At 43.4% G+C, this 24,699-nt stretch overlaps 1 protein-coding gene across 10 annotated transcripts in view; it reads left to right on the top strand.

Moving 5' to 3' along the window:
• LOC123500352 (alkaline ceramidase-like) overlaps positions 1-24,699 on the top strand; it is a 100,447-nt gene that overhangs the window by 36,349 nt on the left and 39,399 nt on the right. For 2 of the 10 annotated variants that reach the window (XR_006673272.1, XR_006673274.1), the window contains exons 2-3: positions 15,736-17,002; positions 23,683-23,883. The exons of 1 other annotated variant lie outside the window; for it this stretch is intronic. The gene's annotated coding sequence lies outside the window, so the exon portion shown is untranslated. Of the gene's footprint in view, positions 1-352; positions 1,574-2,247; positions 2,547-2,981; positions 3,426-5,303; positions 5,769-6,038; positions 6,273-6,629; positions 6,691-15,735; positions 17,003-23,682; positions 23,884-24,699 lie in introns of those variants that run through there. 7 more of the 10 variants (XR_006673271.1, XR_006673270.1, XR_006673275.1 and 4 more) reach the window with 7 other exon arrangements.

Raw genomic sequence — 24,699 nt, 5'->3', positions numbered from 1 at the left:
CCCAACTTGCTATACCTCTTTGTAGTACTGTCATAACATCTTACAGGGATTGCTACTACCAGCAGTCCACTGTGTACTTCCTCACCACACCACACAAGATTTACATAGGGTTTTTTTTTTTCTTGGAAGATTTGCCAGACTATGGGGGGAGTGGCATGGGCCTTTCCAGCCATTATGGCAGCCCATATGTGATGATTGCTCTTTTCCTACTTGTCAACTTGTATTTGTGTAGGTGATTTCACTATTTGACGTAGGCTATTCCACCATCCATATATACTGAGAAGTTTGAGTGATTGTACTGTAATATGTATACAGTCATAATATGTATACAGTCCACAATACTTATGGTTAGGGTTGTATGTTTTCTCTTTTTCACTGTCTTTGTCTGGAGGCCAAGAGGGTTTGCACGTCCCCATCCTACACGGCCTGTGGCATCTGCTTATCTTCGTCACTGCCTACGGGATGCAGGTCCTTTTCTGCTACTTCCACGCAGCCCAGGACGTCCCCGAATCCAGGCCAGTGAGGGGAGTCTTGGTCTGCCCTATGTCTTCTGTCACTCAGCACGCCACGTCAAGAGCCCTTGAGTGTGTAGGCCCACGGAACCCACCCAAGAAGTGACGGGAACCTAACTCAGCCAGCCTGGGTATGCCTATAGAACTTTATCCTATGCTATGTGTACAGGTGGACACCAAAGAAATTCGTTTCTAAACCTGCCTACCAACCTACCTCTGCCTAGCCAACCCTAACTCATAGACTGCTGCAACATAAGTGACCCCTTCAAAACTTACCCAAGCCTCGGCTCATGTAGACCAGGAAAATATAAGGCCTATCTTGAAGCTTATGCAATCCTATCCACCTTACCCTAATTGTAGACTCATTAAAAAACAGCCTTTATATAATTTGATTAGGCTTAGTCATGAATATAAAAAAAACGATTAAAGGCGTATTTCAGCCAATCGTGCAGCATATAGGCATTGAATATTAGTGTGGGTCATTGTATGTGTAATCTAACCTGACCTAACCTATGAACCGATGAAAAAAAAAATGTATTCTAACCTAAATAGGTTAAAGACAGCCTATAACGAAGCCTATTCAGCCTAAAGTAGTAATTTCAATAGGCTCATAACTACAAAACTGCACTTAGGTACTAGTAGTAAAAAAAAAAAGCTAACTTTTTTTTATATAGGCATAGAGAAAAAGTACAGCCTAATGAAATGTGCAGTAGGTTAAAATAGGTTAAAGAGAAGAAAATACCAGTGAAATCTGCATAGGCTTACTGTATGATGTAAATAGAGAAAGGGCCTATACTTGTGTGTATTAGAACCAAACAGACATAGGCCGGGAAGAGAACGAGCAGCATTGCCAATCGGCCTATCCAAATCTGCAGAATTCTATAGGCTGGTAGAGGAAAAGTTTGTAGGCATGGGAAATGAAATGCGTTGTGGCCAGATTGAAAAAAAAAATAAATAAATAAGGTGCGATTTGGGCATGTGTAAATAGAGCAATGTTATCATTTATTTATTTATCGTAGTATTTGGGCATTGGGTAAGGAGGAATAAAGAAAAAAATCATTGTAGGGTGGTTACTGAAATGCGAGGCCTTAAGAAAGTTATCTTGAAACCTCCTTCGTGAAAGAGTTCAAGTGACAGGCAGGTGTTGGTGCAGTGTGTGGTGAGAGAAGTGACAGGCAGGTGTAGTGTATAGTGTGAGGGACAAGTGAGGAGGGCACACACACAATGACAGGTGTGATTTGGACGTGTGAGTGATTAAACAAGTGTGGAGAGACTGACTTCATGGATTAAGGTGTGGCTGAAATGAGGATGTGTTAGAGATATCACGTCATTAGTATTATTTGTGTGTGTGTGTGTGTGTGTGTGTGTTTTCGTTCGTTTGTTTGTCCATACGCACGCGAATACAAACAGGTGTATGTATTTCTTATTATGTGTGTAAAGAAATGTTTTATTATCACACACACACACACACACACACACTACTACTACTACTACTACTACTACTTATTAGTAGTAGTAGTACTACTACTACTACTACCACCACCACCACCACCACCACCATCACTACCACTACTCTCTCTCTCTCTCTCTCTCTCTCTCTCATAAGGAAAGAGAGAAAACAGACTACGTGTATTGAAGAAGGTTTTGTGTAGTTGATGTTACACTGGTGTTTAAGAATGTTTATTTGTATGGTTTTGATAACATACTAACAACATTTCCCCACATTTAACAACAGAATAGCGGAGAGCCCGGCTAGGGATGTACGTGACCTTGGAACCAGTTGTGATGAGACAAGTTCAAATTCTGACGCCTTTACACTTTTTGGAGAGCCGGTGTCGCAGTAAAAAATGTCCCGGAAGTGTCTTGTTCATCTGCGCATGCGTGGGTGGCCTATGCACTGCTAGACGCACGAGGAGTCAGGACCAGATTTACTAAGCATACTGCGCATGCGTGAGCAACATGTCATACTGCACCATCATGTATAGAGATAAATACATGTATTTTCCAAATTCTTTCGTAGTATATATATATATATATATATATATATATATATATATATATATATATATATATATATATATATATATATATATAGCAATAACAACAATAATGATGGTAATAATAATAATTGGGAAAAAATAATAACAATTGCAGCGGCGGCGGTGAGTCTGAAGCTTGCCAGGTTGCACGCCATCCTTGCCTCTGGGCTTGTGGCTACCGTCAGCGCAGCATTGGATTGACAGTTTCCTTAAAAATCATAAGAGTTATCCAATATTCAAAGACGATTGTCTTGACATAAGCAGGGAGGGAGTTTCAGAGTTTACTACAGAAGTATATGAATGATTGAGAGTAGCTACTGGTTAACTCTTGTATTAGAGAGTTGGACAGAATAGAAGTGAGAGGAAGAAGAAAGCCTTGTGCAGCGAGGCCGCAGGAGGAGGTGAGGCAAGCAGTTACGAAGATCAAAAGAGCAGTTAGCATGAAAAAAGCGATAAAAGATAGAAAGAGATGCAACATTCCGGCGGTGAGAAAGAGGCTGAAGATAGTCAGTCAGAGGAGGGGAGTTGATGAGACGAAAAACTTTTGATTCCACCTGTTATGGTACGCTATAATCTCCCCTAACTTTATAAGTTTTCTCTTTATTTTGTTTCTTTTTATGTTCTAACTTGTATACATTGATATGGGTAATTATTAGATTTAAGCTCATTGTTATGGGTAATTATTAGATTTAAGCTCATTGTTATATACATTGGTTCGATATTAATGTCTTCGAATGAAGGGTCACGAACCATGGAATTGGCTGACGTATCGGTCGGTGACGTGTCCCTAGGATACGTCTTAGCTGGAGCCCTGGGACAAGTCAGATTCGCTTTGGCAGTTGCCTCGTCCACACTTCCTTCTCCGTGGCTCCAGGTAATACTTAAGTATTGTTCCAGGATTATGTAGGATATGTTTTACGTGTAGAGCTCACACAATTGTAGATATTGTATATGTGCCGTGTGGTGATGGGTTTATGTGGGTTGTGGTGATGGTGAAATGTCTTAATTAAATGCATTAGCAAGCCCGGCTTAACTAGAAGTTTCTGTGTGCCTTGATCCCTAGACAAGATGCTATTGCTGGCATAACATACCCTATTTAACAAACTGTGTGAATGGAACTCCTTTAGACATGCGAAAAGTGCTCCATACAAGGGCGGATAAGGCCCTTGTACAGGGTTTAAAAAGTATACGAGACTTACTGTAGGTCAGTCAATGTATGCTTGTAATTTTACGGAGTTAGAAGCAAGAAATAGGGCAAATAGGATCCTGGGTTTTATAAATAGAAATGTTAGTTATAAAAGTAAGGAAGTGGTGCGTAGCTTATATAATTCCTATGTTAGGCCCCATTTAGAGTATTGCATACAGGCCTGGTCACCCCATTATAGGCAGGATATCAACATGTTAGAAGCAGTTCAGAGAAGAGCAACTAGGATGATACCAGCATTAAAGCGCCTGGAGTATAGAGATAGATTAAAGGAATTAAACATGTTTTCATCTGAGAGGAGATGTACTATAAGAGGGGATATGATAGAGTTATTTAAAATGTTCTCAGATACAAACTACATAGATGTGAGATCTTTCTTTACCTTAGAGGAGGGAAGTAGGACTAGAAATCATGGCAGGAAGATTAGAAAGCAAGGCTGCAGGTTAGATAGAAGAAAATATTTCTTTAGTCATAGGGTGGTAGACTTCTGGAATGCATTGCCAGAGAGGATTGTAAATAGCACTAGTTTGACAATGTTTAAAAACAGATTAGATAAGCATTTAAATTTATTAGATTTATAATTATGTATAGCGCTGCATGATAGTTTTTATAAGAAATTTACTATAGTTAAACAAGACATGATTGATCCCCATGTATGGGGATCACAGATTGTAGAGGAATTCGCTGCAGGACTTAGCCCTGTTAATGGGCCCAATATTTAGAATTAGTATATAATGTATTGCGTACTTGTAAGTGTATCTTTAAGTACTGATGACGAGGTCGCTGTGCGACTGATACAGGATAACCTAGATGGGCCTTGGTGGCCCTTTGTTATCCTATTATCTATGTTATGTTATGTTATGTTATGTTAGATAGGAAAACACAGCAGCAGGAATTAGGACCAATGATGAAATAAGTTCGAAAATTGAGGAATGAGACACACAGATATGGAACCAAGAACTGCAAGAAAAAGTTAGTCTGAATATGTATAAGGAATGGAGAGAGAAGATTGGAGGTCAGAAGGAAATATATGACAATAGAGAAGGATCAATTATATTATTCAAACGTCGAACCAATATCCTCAACATTGAAGACAGAAGGAGCTAGATTTCAAAACCAACCAGCAGAGTGTGTCGTGTGTGGAGCAGATAAGGAAGACTAAACCATTTCCTCCTACACTGCCCTAGCTGGCTGCCTACACCAAAGAAAGATGCAAACCCCCAACTGGCAGCGAACTTACCCAGAAAATGAAGAACACCTCACTGGAAAATCACTTTAAGAAAACATTGTCCCCCTCCCCTTCCTCCTCTCTCTCTCTCTCTCTTGATATAACTAAAGCGAACATTTCTTTTTATCTCCATCCCCTCCTTCTTCCCTCTCCTCCTCCACCTCCTTCTTCTGACCTCCTCATCCTCCTCTTGAAAAATCTAGTATGGAAGAAAATAAAAGAAATAATACATAGTTTTTTTTTTTTTGGAAAATAGGAGAACATAAAGTAAAAGAAATGAATAAATAATAATTAATTACAGCTATAGACTCAGGTAAAACCCAAACCAAAACGCGTCAGGAACTTTATACTCGTTGTTTCCGCCTATCAACTGAACTACACCGAACTATGGGGGCTATGCAGGGAATGGTCGGGCCTCGGGGTGGTGGATTGGGGGCTAAGAAGTATACAAGACATGGTATAAAATCCTTGTGGGGTATATTCTTTTGTATATTCCTTGTGGGGGACCAACCATGCAGCCAGTCACGAGCTGAGCGGGACTGTCACTCGTGCCTGGCTGCCCTCGCCAAATCGTCCTCTGTAGTCGTCCAGCCGCGGCACCAACAGCCCACAGTCCACACTAACAGTCTTTCTAGTGTCTGATGTCACTGAGGATCGTAACGGCCTTAAAAGACAAACCAGACACTTTGCCTCTTATTAAAAAGTCGTCGCCCTCTCCTGCTGGCATGCTGAGAGAGAGAGAGAGAGAGAGAGTGACCAGAGATGGCTTACGAGGAGAGATAAAGGTAAAGAGAGATATGTGTGAGTGTGTAGTATTTGAGCCAGCTGCTGTAGGTAGGGCTTAGTACCGGGGCCTTATCCCTCCGAGTTAGTTTGTGAATGGGCACTCTCGTAAAGAACATATCCCGCCCGCTCGCCTCGATTCCCGGCTTCCCCTTCGCAGTTCCTTTACCCAGCTGATTTGACGTCACGTAGATGGAGCCACGCTATTAGTCAGAGAGAGAGAGAGAGAGTAAGAGAAAATATGGTAACGAATAAGGGGATGAGGGATAGAGGCAACTTTCTCTCTCTCTCTCTCTCTCGTTGACCAATGGCATGGCTCCATATATGTGGCGTCAAATCAGCAGGGTGGAAGAAATACGAAGGAGAAACCATTAATCAAAACAATCGGGCGGGATGGTTTCTTTACGAGAGTGCCATGAAATGTGCACCTTGTGACGAAGCTTAGTTGTGATGAGTGTGACGCTTGGTGCCATCCCTCCTCCGTGTGTTTTAGTCTTCCTGATCAGGTAGTTCAGGTTATAGTGAGTGTGGGGTTGCAGAAATTTCTCTGTACAGAATGTAGGATTGGGGGCACTATCGTAGTATAAACATCCCGTCACCTACCTTTTAGCTGGCGCGGTTGAGGGTTGCCAGCGGTCGCCAGATCTCAGCCAGATGTACACTGTTACCATTGTAGCGAAAGAACTCTCACCCCAACCTCCCCCTTTCGATTGTAAAGAAAACAGAGAGAGAGAGAGAGAGATTGTTTCATTAACATTATTTGAATTGTAAAGAAACAGTTACAAAGAGAAAGAGATTCTATTTTGTACACACACTGCATGTCCTAATAGTTTAACAAAGTTCTTTCACTATATTGGTAACAGAGTACATACATCTGGCTGAGACTTGGCGACCGCTGGCAACCCCAACCCGTGCAACTGAGAGGTAAGTGATGGGATGTCTATACTATAATAGTGCAGAATTGGGCCCTCATCCTCCAGTGGATCAAATGATAATGATCCTGTCAGTGTTGCTGCTTTTGGGGGCAGGACATTTGACCAGAGGGTAAATGTATAGACTTACACCAACAGCTCACTTCCGGATGAAGCTATTTATCTGGTAGATTTTGACCCGTTTTGAGTGAATCTACACTTTGTCACAAATTAATCTTTTTTTTTTTCCCCATTCTGTCTGCCTCCCATCCCTTACAAATCATCGTCATCAGTGGCTATGCCATCGTATTTAAAGTTATCTATTTAATCAAAACTAAACTAAGCAAACCTAACCTAACCAAACATAGTTGAGACGACATGCATCATCCTCAGAACAAAACTTTATCTAATCCAACTGAACTGATTTAACCAGACCAAATTAGCCTAACCTTACTCTACTAGCAATGCTAAGAAATTAACATGGTCATTACCTTATTTCTCTTCATGAAATCTGGCGATACAGTAGATATAATCAAGGCAACATCCTGCCCTTTCAGACATCTTCCATGGGCTGATTCCAACAATTGCTTGTCTCCACAAATCACTGATTGGCTAGATTTATTATGCATTATTTTTAATGGTCAGTGGCTGCATGCTGAGGCAAAAGAACCAATCACTGTCCTTCATTTCATGTCTGTGCAAATAATGTGACAATGTACATACGAATGAACACGCTTAACGGCATTCCTCATCACATGGGTGGGTGTTAATTCTCTCCTAAAAGTGGTAAATTAAAAAAAATTCTTACCAACGATGTAAACAATTTGTGACGGGTATGTATGGGTCCAAATTACTCAGAATAAGAAGCTCTACAAGGTGAGAGGGGCAACAAAAGCCATGTTGCCGTTGGTGTAAGAGTACAATGATACCAACCAGAGTAGTAGGATGGTTGACCAGGTAGAGTAGGATGGTTGACCAGGAGTGGTAGTCGTAAATATCTAGAAAAAGTCCTTCCTCCCAATCATCACTGATCCTCTCCAAGAACAGCAAGCTTGGGGACCTTCACCAAAAATGAGGTTTTTGGCTGGTGAAAGCTAGAATGGACCATTTGTTTCACATATAACCTGCTTCTTATATATTAGCATTTACAATGTTCCCTATTACCCAGCCGTCTATTCCACATTCAAAACTTTCGTCGTATTCCACCCTGGTAACTTACGGCAACACCGTCTCCCTCAGCCCGCCACATCATTCTTTCTTGAGACACGCTTGCGTGCGGATCTGTTACAGTGCTCTGGAACTTTTTTTTTTGCCCTGCTGTTTCCTCCATGAGGACCTGTTTGTTTTATGGCTGGCCATCAGGAGGTTCAGGAGGGCTTGTCGTCGCCTTCTTCTTACGGCGACGTCGAGTTTGTTTGTGGCGGTGACTGCAGTGTCGGCGGCGGCCAGGACTCGACCCGCCATGCTACCGGCTCACCGCTGGGCTCTTCATCACCTTTTTCCTCGGCCTCACATGTTGTCAGGAGAGTCTGTGCTTCGTCTGGATGCAGGAGAGTCCTTGGGAGTGCCCACAACAATCCACACTCTGTATGTATTGTCTGCCGTGATGGTTTCTGTGATGTAAACAACAGATGTCGGGAGTGTGCTGAGTGGAGTCCCAGGCGGGTGCTCAGTTCCCGTAAGTACCAACAGACTTTACAGAAGAGGCGAGACTATAAAGCTAGGAAGAAAGTCTCTAACCCTTCAGGCCAGTGTCAGGAGCTTTTTGCCAAATGTTCTGATTCTCGTGGCGTGGTCCTGTCTCCCACAGCTTCAGGATCAGACAGGGATTCGGTATCTGGATCAGTGTGGCCTGAGGATTCGATTTCTCAGATTCCGGGATCCAAAGTGTCTCCTTGGGATAAGTTAAGTTTTTTCAAGGAGTTGGCTGCTTTCCTCGGGTTTCAGGAAGGCAGTAAATATGTTTCCTTCCCTGATATGGTATCAGCTATGGTGTCTAAGGAAGTAGAGGGCAGGTTAGCTCCTAATATCGCCTCTCTTACAGCTGCCCCCTCGCTCTCGGTTCAAGGTGCGGTGCAGTCCGCTACCAACCCCTCCCGGCCTCGGCGCAAGGCAGAGTGTGAAGTCACTCCTAGCTGACATGCCAGCGGGGGGTAACCGGGAGCAGGAGAGGCCCGGGGATGAGTTAGGATTAGATCAGGCTGTCCCTCCGCTGGATCCATGGGGGGGAAACGCTCTAGGACCCCTAAGGATCATCCATGGAGGATCAAGCGATCCCGTCCTGAGGTTGGGGGAGATTTGGATCCTACACATGTAGGATCTCCTTCAGGACGGGGTCAGGGCAGGAACAGGCGTGTGTGTCCAGTACAACGCCTCTGCCCACAGACCCTGGGTGAGGGTCCAGCTGTGCAACTCCAGGGTGCTTTGACTGAGGACTCGGTCAAGCCCACACAGCTTGAGAAGGGTGCGATCCATGCCATGCTTCCCGCCCCTTCTCGGTCCACAAGGAACACAGGAGCGCCAGGTACAGACGCCACCTCCTATGCCTCTTTCCACCGTGAACAGTTTCACCCTGTTGCCCCTCATCCTGAGGCAACAGGATCTGTGCTAGGATCCCTTCAGGATCCAAGATCTTCTCTGCACACTAGAACCCGAGGTCCATCAGGAGATCCAGGGTTACCAGGTGTCCCCTCTTCTGGATACTTTGAAGATCGCTGCCTAGATTCTTCTGAGGAGGAAGCTAACACAAGGGTTAACAGAGTGCCTGTTTCCCCTCCGATCTTTCAATCCATGATGGAATATATTGCCCAGTGTTTTCCGGAGGCTCTTGGATATGCGGAAGGATCTCATCGCCCAGTGCCCCCAGGGGAAGTCAGGATGGTGGAGGATAAACGCATCCGCTTCACTAGGGCACAGCCAATGGACTTTTCTCTACAGGCCGCCACCAAAGCTCTTCGTTGTGCTAATGAAGGCTCCCGGCCATCACTTGCTCGCTACCCTTCCGGCCGGTACAGGAGGATCTATGGGGTCAGTGGACACGAGTTTGCTGGGAAAGCAGCCAAACTCAACACAGACTTAGCCCTCGCCCTCACCACTAAGGGTAAAGACCCGCAGGTGGTGGTACAGCATGCAGATATGTCTCGCCTGGAAGGTATCTTAGCACGCCAATGTGAGGCACAGAATTTTCTGTTTTGGGCTATTGGCGCCTTTTACAGACTGGTTTCCTCTTTACAGCCAGATCAAGAGAAGTTCTTAGCTGACCAACTGTTCCGCAGCATTCAGTTTGCCGTGGTGGATACAGCTCAAGATTCGGCTTTCGCTCTAGCTAATGTCAAGGCCATGAGATGAGAGGCGATTCTCTCTCACCCTGTTTTTAAGACTGCTACCAAGGTTGATCTCAGGAAGTCAGCTATTGACTCGGCCTTCCTCTTCGATGAGAACAAGGTTAAGGAAGCTCTTCGGGTGGCAGATAAGACTGCCTCCATTTCTTTCCAGCAAGCAGCAGCTCGGGCACTGGTTAAGCCAAGGCCAGCTACTGGCACCCCACTGGTGGATCGTGGTTCCCGCCTGGCGCCCACTGGTGATACTTCTCACCGGACTTCGCTTTCCACATGGCGCATAGACCCGGCCTCTCGTTCAAGAGCGCCGCAACATCAGAGGTCTTCCTCTAGTCTTCCTTCTGCTTCTCGCCCTAAGAAGATGGGGAAATTTTTTCAGAAATAGATTGGCCGTCTTCATAGGTTCCAGTAGGAGGTTGTCTGGCCAAGAATCTAGACAGTTGGATGGCAATTGGTGCAGAGGCATGAGTTCTCTCCATCCTTCGCGAAGGTTACAAGATCCCCTTCACATCTCTTCCACCAGTCACCTCAGGACCTTTCGAGTTTCGTTCTTACCCTCCGGGTTCTGAGAAGGGCAAGGCACTAGAATCCGAGGTCCAACATCTCTTGACAAAGGGAGCAATAGAAGAGACGTCTGCAAAACCAGGTTTTTACAGTCACCTATTTGTGGTGCCCAAGAATACAGGAGGCTTTCGCCCAATCCTCGATTTATCCACGCTGAATCGTTATGTGACTACCACTCCCTTCAGGATGGAAACGGTGAGGATGGTTATGTCCGCCATCCACAGACACGACTGGATGACTGCCATCGATCTCCGGGATGCTTATTTTCAGATCCCAGTCCATCCAGACAGTAGAAAGTTTCTCCGCTTTATATGGAGAGGGCGTCACTTCCAGTTCAGGGTTCTTTGCTTTGGCCTCTCCACGGCCCCTCAAGTTTTTACCAGGATGATGGGTCCAGTTTCAGCGGCTTCACATCAACAGGGAGTTCGCCTCCTCCGTTACTTAGACGACTGGCTGCTGTTAGCTCACTCGGAACAGACGGCACTCGAGGCAACCAGTTACCTCCTCCGTCTGTGTGTATCACTGGGAATCCAGGTAAACTAGGAAAAGTCATCGCTTTCACCCTCCCAGACAAGGATTTATTTGGGGATGGAGATTCGCTCTCCTCTTTTGAAGGTTTTCCCGACACAGAAATGACTAGAGAATCTACATCATCAAATCAAGACTTTCCTAAGTGTTCAGTCCCTTCTAGCAAAGGCTTGGTTAGCCCTCCTAGGCCACATGCCCTCTCTGCTGCATCTATTTCCTGGGGCAAGACGGAGGATGCGCAGCCTTCAGTTTCGCATTTCCCAATTCTGGGATCGCCAGTCTGACGGAGACGACCTTCCAGTTCCTTGGGATTTCAAAATCCTGGACGATCTTCAGTGGTGGACAGTGGACCACAATCTTCGGTTGGGACAGTCCCTTCAGTTAGCTTCCCCGGACGTTTGTCTGTACACAGATGCTTCCACCGTCGGCTGGGGAGCGTCGATTCTACACGATTCAGTGAGCGGTGTGTGGGCCACTCACAAGCTCTCTTTACACATCAACTTTCTAGAACTCAAAGCTATATGTTTCGGCCTTCTGCACTTCAAGGAACATGTCCGAGGACAGACGGTGGCAGTGTTCTCCGACAATGCCACGGCCCTGTCGTATCTGGCAAAAGAAGGCGGGACTTGTTCAGGAAGCCTCAATGCCGAGGCTCAAGCAATCCTACAGTGGGCGGAGGATCATGCCGTCCGGATCCTCACCCAATTCGTGAAGGGCTCGGCAAACGTCTTAGCGGATTGCCTCAGCAGACAGGATCAGATCATCTCCACAGAGTGGACTCTCCACCAGGAGGTTTGCAATCTCCTGTGGAGGCTTTGGAGTTATCCCACGGTGGACCTGTTTGCAACGAGGCTCAACTTCAGGCTACCAAACTTCATCTCCCCGTTTCGGGATCCAATGGCAGTAGCCACAGACGCCTTTCTGTACAATTGGGATCATCAAGATCTTTATGCCTTCCCACCTTTCCCGCTGATCAGGAAGGTGCTCAACAAGCTGAGAATGGCACGTCAAACAAACGTTATCCTGATTGCTCTGTTTTGGCCACAGAGGGAATGGTTCCCAGACCTCATACAGACCTCAGTAGACACTCCCAGGCGCCTCCCGCACCCCAGAGATGTACTTCGTCAGCCTCATGTTCGCAAATTCCATCAAGCTCTCCCCGTGCTACAGCTAACCGCGTGGAAACTCAAGCGAATCCTTCGTCACAGAGGCTATTCCTCCCGAGTTACAGAATTCCTGGCAGAATCTAAAAGACCTTCCACTATTATGAATTACCAATACAAGTGGAAAAGGTTTCGAGAGTGGTGCAGGAGAGAAGGTCACACAGTCTCTAATCCCACCAGCCAGAAGATTGCAGATTTTTTGGTCTTTCTTAGACAGGATTGCAGAATGTCAGTCACTGCCATTAAAGGCTACAAGGCCATGCTCAATGGGGTGTTTGCCCTTAAAGGCTTTGATCTTTCTACTGACCCAGTTCTCCGTGAGGTCATAAAGACTTGTTCAAGGCAAGTCCAACATTCCTAAAAAAACGTTTGTTAAGTTAATTTTCGTTAAGCGAACCAATTATAACAAGTTTGACCCCTGACATGAGCTTCCATTGAGTAAACAAAGTGAGAGTGCATCACAGTACAGTGAAAGGTTTAATGAAAGTAAAAATTATGAAGTTAAACATTTAAGCAGTTTAATTTAAGACTAAGTCATTATAATGTACACTAATGTATGTATGTATGTAAGTAACTTTATAATGTTGATGATCATAAATTTATGAAGGGAGGGAGAGTGGAGTGGGAAATATGCTTGCTGGCAACCTGTGGAATGTAAACAAAGGGCACATCATTGTACTGCATACAAAACTTATGTACCACATTTCCACAAGGCTTTCCATTTTATTCATTGCAGAGTCACGAGTTGAGGTGGTTCTTTTAGCTTGCAAGGAAGACACGGTCTCAACAGCCTTCTTAATAGAGTCTGCTGACTTGAAAATAGTAGACAGTAGATGGAGTCAAGATGGTGGCAAGCAGTGCCATTAGTTTTCTGGCCTCTCGTGTCTGTGAATAATATCCAGCTTCACTTCCAGAGTAAGAGACTTCCTGGTCTTCTTAGAAACACTAGGCTAGTCTCATCAACTGCCCTCCTCTTTTTTTACCATGTGGGCTTTTCACGGGAATTTCTGGGCTAAAGGGGATACTTTTTGGGGCACTACATATCTCAAAGCCCACCTGTTAGGAAACCATTGCTCTGAATGAGGAAGCCCAACCTACACTCAGACCGTGGACAGGATTTAAACCCGTGTGTTTGGAGACCCCTTGGACCCCAAAGCACGCATGGTTCCACTGTACCACGGCGGCTCTGACTGACTGTCTTTGGCCTCTTTCTCACTGCCAAAGTTTTGCATCTCTTTTTATCTTTTGTTGCTGTTTTCACGCTAACTGCTCTATGGATCTTGCTAACTGTATGCTTCTCCTTTTGCGACCTCGCTGCACAAGGCTTTCTTCTTCCTCTCATCCCTATTCTGTCCAACTCTTATACAAGAGTTAACCAGTACTCTCAATCATTCATACCTTTCACTGGTAAACTCTGGAACTCCCTGTCTGCTTCTGTATTTCCATCTTCCTATGACTTGACTTCTTTTAAGAGGGGAGATTCAATACATTTGTCCCTGACTTTTGGCAAATTCTATTTCCATTAGGGAACTGGCATTCCAAGTGGGCTTTTTTTTTTTTTTTTTTTTTATCTTTTGTTGCTCTTGGCCATTTTCCCTACTTGCATAAAAAAGTATATAATTACAGATATCATACTCTGTACCTGAGAATAGCAATCATTCTGAAATAGGCTGTTAGTTGTGGTACAGACCAGTGTTGGATCAAATTCAGTTGTATTTGTATGGTATTTAAATACAATTTTAATTAATTTGTATTTGTATTTTGGCATCCAATGAACAAAATATTTAGTATTTGTATTTTGCTATCCAGTGAAAAAAGTATTTTGTAATTGTACAGTCGACTCTTAATTAACGTGAGGGTTACATTCCTGGAGACATCACGTTCAAGATTGCATTATTCCACCATAATTTTCCCCTAGAGAACAATGGTAATTGGGGAGCTACATTCCTGGCCACTGGGAATGTCTGCCTATTTTGCAGATTTTGTTTCTCAAATATTAAAGAAAAATAATTGGTAAATCACTGAAACAAAATAAAAACACACATTCTCATTTTATTAGCCCTAATGGCACCCACTGTGCTCTCCCTCAGTCCCATCACATGAACAACCACCAAGGTGTTCTCCCATAGCATAGAAATCTAACATTTCCATCTTCTCAATGGTTACAGTCTTCCTTGATTTCTTGGAATCACTTTCCTGTGAGCAATACTTTTATGCCTTAGTATAGAATACAAAGTGAAAATGTAGAGAAATGATCCACTCACAGTGCAGGTTAGTGACAGACTGAGGAGTGAGGACTGTGAGAAGGAACAGCTGAGCCTCTCTGAACTGCCCACTGCCACAGAGTCAGGGTGATCTTGTGGCATGATTGTACATGAATATAAATATATGATACCCAGTATAGCAGGTCATGGAGAGGTGGAAACACAAATATTGTGGTGAAAGCAACACACACGCTAAAGGGGCTCACAAGAAGAAGAAGCGTCCACGAATATTTCATAATCAGTCATAAAACCAGCTAATTTGTTCCAACAATCTAATCAAACAGGAACAAGTGGTCATAAATTTAAGGTGTTCTACTGATTCTCTGCTATTGATTGCAGAGGTAGGTGTTTCACTAATCGAATTGTATCCCTGTGGAATTCTCTTCCTGATGCATTTGTAAAACTTGCATTGCTTGACGCTTTCAAATCTGCATTGTATACTCAAATATTCAGTGTGTTGTATGATTTCCAGGGCTAGACACTGAAATACTGCTTATGGCACCTACTTACAGCCAGTATTTGGATCAAGTTGCACAATTTCTAACACAAATTTTTATGGGGTGGTGTGCCATCAGTTTTAGGTTCACCTTAACTTCTTTTATGAAACACTAAAGTTTTCCTACATGAATTGGTTGGGCCAACCTGGTGAATGTGTTTCACATGTATGGGGACAGGGATTCACTCAAGCTGTTCTTTTAGACAAGGTGGAATGAAAAGTTATTCATCTCATCAACTTCTCTCTGACTGGCTGATTGTCTGCAACCTCTCTCTCACCATAGTAGTGTTGCATCTCTTGCTATCTTCCACTGTTATTTTCATGCCAGTTGCCCTTCTGATCTTGCTAACTGCATGCCTGTCCTCCTCGTTCCTTCCCCACCCTCTTTGCACAACACTTTCTCCCTTTTCTCATTTCTACTTTGTCCAGCTCTCTAATGCAAGAATTAACCAGTGTGCTCAATCATTCATTGCTTTCTCTGGTACACTCTGGGACTCTCTGCCTGCTTCTGTGTTTCCACCTTCCTGTGACTTGAATGCTTTCAAGAGGGAGGTTCCAACACACATATCCTCTTCAGTTAGATATTCTCTTTGGCATTTACTGAGGAGTCTGGTACTCATGTGGACCTTTTTTTCCTCAAAATTATTGTTGGCCATGGCCAGTGGCCAGTGGCTCTTAGTGTTCTCACCATCACTGTTGTTGCAGGTGTCCAGGCTGGGTGTCCTGTGGGGTCTGATGTAGCTTCCTCTGGCTGGCTTCCCCAAAGGTTCCTGTAGGACCCACTGTGGCGTGTGCTGGTGGGAGCAGTGCTACAGTGGAGGGATGAGGCTGGAAAGCAGCATGAGTGAGCAGCAGCAGCAGCAGCAGCAGCAGCAGTCTGCCTCAGGTGTGGTGAGGTCCAGGACTGGTGGCAAGAATGACCTGGAGGCAAGCAGCTCCACCCACAGAGGAGAGAGAAAGTTTGAGTGTCAACAGTGTGATAAAACTTTTACATCCAGAGAAGGGCTTAGACTACACACTCTGAGGCACAGTGGTGTTAGAAATTATGAGTGTCTGGAATGTGGAAAGAAATTTGCTCAAAAGACTCATCTCACCACACACACCCTGAGACATAGTGGTGTTAGAAAGTATGAGTGTCTGGAGTGTAGAAAGAAATTTACGATAAAGTCTGATCTGATCACACACACCCTCATACACAGTGGTGTTAGAAAATTTGAGTGTCTAGAATGTGGAAAGAAATTTAGCAAGAAGTCTCACCTCACCCCACACACCTTGAAACACAGAGATGTGAGAAATTATGAGTGTCTGGAATGTGGAAAGAAATTCATCACGAAGTATGATCTCACGAGACACACCCTGAGACACAGTGGTGTTAGAAATCATGAGTGTTTGGAATGTGGAAAGAAACTTTTCACCAAGTCTGAACTCACCACACACACCCTGACACACAGTGGTGTTAGAAATTATGAGTGTCTGGAATGTGGAAAGAAATTCACCACAAAGAGTAGCCTCACCGCACACACCCTAACACACAGTGGTGTTAGAAATTTTGAGTGTGAGGAGTGTGGCAAAAAATTCCTTACCATCGGTGCTCTCGACAGGCACGCCTTCAGACACACTGGCTTGAGGGAGTTCAAGTGTGATGTTTGTGGCAAGTGTTTCAAGACTAAGGGTGACATTGCCCGGCATGTGAAGATCCACTTTTGAGGTGGTGTGTTGTGTGGACCAGTGGGGCCACACCCATGCCTATGGGAGTGTGTGGTGGTGGTGGTGGTGGTGGTGTGCGGTGTGTTTCTTTCTTTTTCTTTTCTCTTGAGTTGCCTCCTCCCGACCTTGGCCTGACCTTCCAGCCTTTGCTCCTCGGCACAGCCAGGTGAAGCACGCCTTCAGTGGGAACTGGTGTCCCGAGGGTGTCACCAAGGCTCTCCATCTCCAGCAGGACGTGGCTGGGGTCAAGATGGCAGGCAAGCAAGTAAGTAAGTAAGTAAGTGGAAGTAAGAGTGAAAACATGAGTGGTGGAGGTGATTGGAGTAGTACAGTAAAAGTCCTGAAATCCAGAAGTCATGGGGGTTCAGGCATTCCGGATTCTAGGATTTTCCAGATTGTAAGATAGTAAGGCTGAAAGTAAGATTGAAATCTTGAGGGTACTATGTAAACCCCACTAAACTAACCCCAACTTGCTATATCTCTTTGTAGTACTGTCATAACATCTTACAGGGATTGCTACTACCACCAGTCCACTGTGTACTTCCTCACCACACCACACAAGATTTACATAGGGTTTTTTTTTTTCTTGGAAGATTTGCCAGACTATGGGGGGAGTGGCATGGGCCTTTCCAGCCATTATGGCGGCCCATATGTGATGATTGCTCTTTTCCTACTTGTCAACTTGTATTTGTGTAGGTGATTTCACTATTTGACATAGGCTATTCCACCATCCATATATACTGAGAAGTTTGAGTGATTGTACTGTAATATGTATACAGTCATAATATGTATACAGTCCACAATACTTATGGTTAGGGTTGTATGTTTTCTCTTTTTCACTGTCTTTGTCTGGAGGCCAAGAGGGTTTGCTGAAGCCATGATAACAGTAGTTTGGCACACACGTTGTTGACTTTGTGATGGTGACAGACGAGACGTGATCCCACGTGGCAGAACGCAATGGTGGACGGCGGTTGGCGGGATGTTGAATCGGTGCGTTCGGTGTCGGTGATGACATGTTCGGTTTTGGCTATTATTATTATATATTTATTACTATTATTTCTTACTTTTTACATGTTTAACTCAGCCTTTCAAATTTTCCGGATTATAAGGTTCCGGATTTAAGGACTTTTACTGTAATACATTATTCCATTACCTAACCTGGCAGTGCAAGTACCATGTCAGAATGAAGACTAAGGACATTGTCAGTTACAGAGGTGCTAGATACATTATTAAAAAGACAGACAGGCAGGCAGGCAGACTGACCTCCACTGACAGCACTTTCCCTTTCACCACAGCAGCCAGGAGGTGTGAGGTGCGAGGTGTGAGGCTGCAGGGGTGAGAAGATTTGCATTAGGATACAGAAAATAAACATTCATTTTAAGTGTCAACTTCTCTTTTGGTGGTTATTTAATGCTAATAATAGTGAAGTGATCACCAGCGGATATCTGAGCTCAGAGGCTGTCCTTCATTGGAGGTCAGACATGACTTGTATTTGTTTGGATTTCATCCGAGAAGGACTTCATCACGTCAGTGACGTTGGTGTGTGGCGTCACCCACACAGATGCCATCACTCACTTCATGCTTCAGTGTTCTTGCTTCCACACACCCCGTGTGATTCTGCTCTCCCAGCTTGCTGTCCTTTACCCTTTACCCTTTATCCTTTACCCTGCTCACCCTGCTGGCAGTGGCGGGTCTTGGGTTAGGGGGTTAGGAACGGCCTTGTGCTAAATCTCAAATGTCAAGATTTGCCTCACTTTGGTATTCATCAAAATGGAGGCTAATACATTCTAAGTGAGTACAGGTTTACTCAACTATTCAATGATTTGCTATCCAATAATTTGATTATTTGATCATTATCCCTTTTATCCATTCACTCATTTTCTGATGTCAGGGTTTGTTTATCCATTATTAACCAATCACCAGAATGTAAACAAATGCATCATGTTTGCACCATCCATCAAAATTCATTCCCGCTCTGTGAGAAAGCCATTTTTTGTACCGCTAGGTTTGGCGTGACTTCCTCAAGTTTCCTCTTAGCAGCACACAGAGCAAACCAAGATAATGACTCCTGTCGTCATCCTGGAGTCATCTCTTGGCTTCTAATCATTCATTCAGCTTGTGAGGGACCAGCAACTCAGTGGACCTTATTTGTTTATACCATGCAGGCTTTTCACAGGAATTTCTGGTCTAAAGGGGATACTTTTTAGGGCACCTCCTATCTCAAAGCCCACCTGCTAGGAAACTGTTGCCCTGAGTGAGGAAGCCCAACTTACACTTGGACCATGGACAGGTTTCGAACCCGTGCGCTTGGAGACCCCTCGAACCCCAAAGCACGCATGGTTCCACTGTACCTTTGGCTGGATTTCCCTCTTACACACACACACACACACACACACACACACACACACACACACACACACACACACACACACACACACACACACACACACACACACACACACACACACACACTGCTGAGAAAGTGGTGAAGGTTATTAAATCAAATGAGACATTGGTGAGGGAAACTGTAGACAAAAAGAGATGTGTGGTGATATTTGGTGTGGAGGAGGATAAGACACCGAGTAAAATGGAGAGAGAGAAAAACATAAAAAAGGTGATAAATAATATCATTAATGTGGTGCAGGAGGAGGGAAAAGACCTAGTACAAGAAATAGAGGACTTCCATAGAATTGGAAAGTTCACAAGAGAAGGTATGAGGCCAATAAGAATCAAACTTAAGTCACAAAAGGATGTAGATGAATTGGTGGAGAAGTCATGGAGGCTAGCCCAGCAGGAAACAACAAGGAAGATTTGGTTGAGAAGAGATCTCGGTGAAAAGGAAAGAGAAATGTTAAATGAGTTGAGAAAGGAGGCTTTGAAAAAAATGAAGAGAGGACAGAAGAGGAGAAGAAAGAGTTTTTCTGGAGAATCTTGGATATGAGACTGAGGAAGTGGTTCATAACCCAGAAAAGTACAGTAAGAAAGGACTAAAGAAACTTACGTATGAGCGGAATGTAATGTATTCCAACATAAATGGAGTGATATCGGGATTTTAGAACTCAACGATTACTTGAGGGACAAGAACCCAGATATTGTGGGTCTTACTGAAACAAAACTGAGAGAGGAGAAGACCTGATGATGGTTGGAGAAGGAAATATAATGTTTGGAAAAGAAATAGAGTAGGTAAGATGGGAGGAGGAGTGATGTTGCTGGTTAAAAAGATATAAAGGTGGATCAAGTGAAAGAAGGTATGGGAAAGGCAGAAGTGCTAAAGATCAGAGCAGAAACTAATGAAGGAAAAAGAGGCACTACATAGTGGTGTACGTACCACCTAAGACAAATGCATGGTCAGTACAGGAATATGAAGAAATGATAAGTGATACAGGAACATGTCTGGAAGAAATGTTGGGTGGCTGTGAACGAACTATAATGATGGGAGATTTTAATTGTAAAGAGGTGTGTTGGGAGGACTGGTCAATGGAAGGATCAGAGACAACATGGGGAAATACACTATTGACACTGGCAATGGAAAATGTGTTAACTCAGTGGGTCAAAGAAGATACTAGGTTTGGAGGAGAGGGAGCATCGTCAAGACTGGACTTGGTCTTTAGTACAGAGCCAATGGTCATTGAGGAGATGAGGGTGGAGTGCCCTTTAGCAAAGAGTGATCATGCAGTTTTGGAGTTCAAGGTGATAGATGAAGAGAAATCTAGAAGAAATGAAGAATATAAAGTGGGAAGATGGAATTATGCCAAGACAGATTTTGGAAACCTAAAGAAATTCTTTCAAGAGACAAATTGGATGAAATTCAAGAGTGCTAAGGAGCAAATGAAAAGTGGAAGGAATTTATAAAAATATACAAAGAAGGTGAGAAAAATTTGTACCAATAAGACAACATAGAGAAGTTGGAAAGCAGGACTGGTTTAACGATAGATGTGAAAAGGCTAGAACAAGAAAAGAGGATGCATGGAAGAGGTGGAGAAGGAAAAGACGGATTAAGCAGTGGGAAAGTTACAAAAGAGCAAGAAATGAATATGTGTTGATTAGAAGAGAAGAAAGAAAGAAACAAGAAAAGGATATAATTGATAAATGTAAAGACCAACCAAGGCTTTTTACAGACATGTGAACAACAACATCAAAAATAGAGAAAGTATTGAAAGTTTAGAAGTAAATGGAGTATGCAGTGAAGATCCCAGGAAATGGCAGAGGCTATGAATGGATGCTTTCGGAAGGTATTCACAAAGGAGACTGCTTTTGACAAACCACTGGTAATGGAACAGAAAGGGATTATGAAGGAGTTTCAAGTAACTGTGGAGGAGATCAAGAATATGATGGGGAGTTTAGAAGTGAGAAAAGCTGTGGGACCTGATGGGGTATCAGGATGGATTTTAAGAGAATGCAGGAGCAACTGGCAGAAAAAGTTTGTGAAGTAATTGATGCCTCATTAAGGGAAGGTGTAGTGCCCCAAGACTGGAAAAGAGCTAACATTGTCCCAATCTATAAATCAGGTAACAAGAGAGACCCATTGAACTATAGACCAGTGTCACTTACAAGTGTGGTAGCTAAGATGTGTGAGAGGGTGGTGAAGAATAGATGGACAGACTTCTTGGAGAAAAATGACATACTTTGTGAGTGTCAATTTGGTTTTAGAAAAGGGCGTTCATGCACGACAAACCTGATATGTTACTATTCGAGGGTGATAGATGTAATACAGGAAAGAGATGGTTGGGCTGATGGAATATATCTGGATTTAAAAAAGGCCTTTGATAAGGTACCACACCGGAGACTGATCTGGAAACTTGAAATGGTAGGAGGAGTGCATGGCAGTTTACTAAAATGGATGGAAGACTTTTGGTAGGAAGAGAAATGAGAACAATAATTAAGGACAGACCATCAGAATGGGGCTTGGTGGAGAGTGGAGTTCCACAGGGATCAGTGTTGGCACCAGTAATGTTCGCGGTCTACATAAATGACATGGTGGATGGGGTGTCCAGTTATGTGAGCCTATTTGCAGACGATGCAAAATTGTTAAGAAAAGTGAGATGTGACAAAGATTGCGAACTACTCCAGGAAGACTTGGACAGAATATGGAAATGGAGCTGTACATGGCAAATGGAGTTCAACACGACAAAATGCAAGAAAATAGAGTTTGGCAAGAGTGAAAGAAGAATCAGGAGTATGTACAAGATAGGAAATGAAGACATAAAACCAGTCATGAAGAAAAAGACCTTGGGGTGACAATTACCAATGACCTATCGCCAGAGAGACATATAAACAAAATAATTGGAGAAGTATTGAACTTATTGAGGAACATAAGAGTGGCGTTCGTATATTTAGATGAAGAAATGATGAAGAAAATAATTACTGCAATGATAAGACCGAGGCTTGAATATGCAACAATACAGTGGGCTCGAACTTAAAGAAACACATAAGGAAACTAGAGAAAGTACAGAGGGCTGCAACAAAATGGTGCCTGACTTAAGAGATTTGACTTATGAAGACAGACTGAAAAGAATGCAACTTCCGACCCTGGAAAACAGAAGAGAAAGGGAGACCTGATAGCAATATACAGAGTGATGATTGGCATGGAAAAATGGATAGGGAAGATCTGTGTATGTGGAATGAAAGAATGTCGAGAGGGCATGGGAAAAAACTAAAATGGCCACTTATAGGAGAGATGTGAAAAAATATAGGTTCCCTCATAGAAGGGTGGAAGCATGGAATAGTTTAGACGTGGAAGTGGTCAACGCAAGGAATATTCATGATTTTAAGAAAAAGCTGGACATTAATAGATATGGAGACGGGACAACACGAGCATAGCTCTTTTCCCGTATGTTACAATTAGGTAAATACAATTAGGTAAATACACACACACACAAAAAAAAAAAAAAAAAAAAAATTGCAGTCTACAGTACATTGTCATGGCAGAGTAGGTGACTGGCAGACAGACATCCCCATGTAAAGAAAGCTAAGCCATAGTAGTGACTGGCAGTGTATGGGAACAAGTAAGCAGTGTTGCAGTACAGTTTGGCCAGTTATTGTTTTTGAACACCTCCACTGCAACACATGGTTGATACATGATGCAAAGTGTGTACTAGGCTTTACTGTCTATGTTCCTTACTCTCTCACTTTGTATGATACTCTCAGTGTGTTATGAAGGCCTTGCTTGCTCCACACTGTATTGCCATGGTAACATTCCTATTTACTCCCTGATGTGAGAATCAGACACACCATGGCCCATATGTAAGCTTTACTTAACACAAAACTCTATGTACTTATGAAACAAGTTTATGCATTGCCTTGTATAGTATAACAAACCAGAAGGTAAAAAGTATATCATAGGTATTATATCACATATCACAAATACACAAGTAAACCCACAGACTGTACAAAATACACACCTGGTCTGGTAGCCTGCTTTACCTTGACTGACGACTCCCACACCTGCAGCCCAGACCAAAACTTAACAAGCCAAAACTCAAAACCCGAATACTAAAACCAAACCAGCTAAACCAGTTAACGAGATACAATAACACCTAACAAGCAAACTATTACATGTAGTTACATTTTTAACAAACTACAGTGAATTACAAAGTTATCATTACACTCCTCTTTTTTTTTTTTCTATTTTTTCTTTTATGAAGGGTAGAGAGCCAGCCAAGAGAAAAAGAAGGCTCACTTGACTGCTGGCTCTCTACGAAGGGAAAAACGTCAGCCAAAATTAGGGAGGGTGTTTAGCGATAGATTGGTCATACTCTCACTTCACAGATACACAGATGTGGGATGAAATGTACAAATGTGTGCCTTGCTCGTATAACAGCAGGATATGGTCTGAGGGGACATACTTAGCCAAGGCCAGTCCCCTCAGCCCCCCCATCACTGTATGTGTCACCACTCACTGCGTGTGTTGTGTTGATGATGTATTAATGAATGCTTTTGTTTCAGGGTGTTGGTGTGTGTTGGATGCCTGTGTGACTCCATGTTATGCTGGCCTGCCACACCGCACAGCACCACCACACGCTGTCACATGTATGCTGGTGACTGGCACGCTGCAATAGTGAGCTGGCTGTGTGTGGGAGGGAACCATGATTTTTAATTTTGACAACCATTGTAGCCTGTCTAGTGTTAAATAAAAGGTTAATTTGATTTTTTTGTGTTTTTAATGATATATATATATATATATATATATATATATATATATATATATATATATATATATATATATATTCTTTTTTCTCATTGCATATATGTGTGTGTGTGTGTGTGTGTGTGTGATTCACTGTTTGATCTGCTGCAGTCTCTGACGAGACAGCCAGACGTTCCCCTACGGAACGAGCTCAGAGCTCATTATTTCCGATCTTCGGATAGGCCTGAGACCAGGCACACACCACACACCGGGACAACAAGGTCACAACTCCTCGATTTGCATCCCGTACCTACTCACTGCTAGGTGAACAGGGGCTACACGTGAAAGGAGACACACCCAAATATCTCCACCCAGCCGGGGAATTGAACCCCAGTCCTCTGGCTTGTGAAGTCAGCGCTCTAACCACTGAGCTACTGGGCGTGTGTGTATTTACCTAGTTGTATTTACCTAGTTGTAGTTTTACAGGGCCTGGGCTTTATGCTTGTGTGGCCCCGTCTCCACATCTACACTTATCCAATCTTACTTTAAAAGTATGCACACTCGTTGCAGACACTACTTCTTCATTTAAACTGTTCCACGTCTCAATACATCTTTGCGGGAAACTATATTTTTTTAACATCTCTCAGACATCTTCCTTTTCTCAGCTTTTTACTATGCGATCTTGTGCTTCGAATGTCATATTCTTCTCTCAGGATCAGTTTCTCATTATCCACTTGGTCCATTCCGTTGATCAATTTAAAAACTTGTATCAGGTCTCCTCTCTCCCTTCTTTGTTCCAGGGTTGGTAGATCCATAGCCTTTAGTCTCTCCTCATA

This window comes from Portunus trituberculatus, unplaced genomic scaffold, assembly GCF_017591435.1.
Source record: "Portunus trituberculatus isolate SZX2019 unplaced genomic scaffold, ASM1759143v1 PGA_scaffold_205__4_contigs__length_1045770, whole genome shotgun sequence".
NCBI lineage: Eukaryota > Metazoa > Arthropoda > Malacostraca > Decapoda > Portunidae > Portunus > Portunus trituberculatus.
This window is presented reverse-complemented; position numbering and strand designations above follow the sequence as displayed.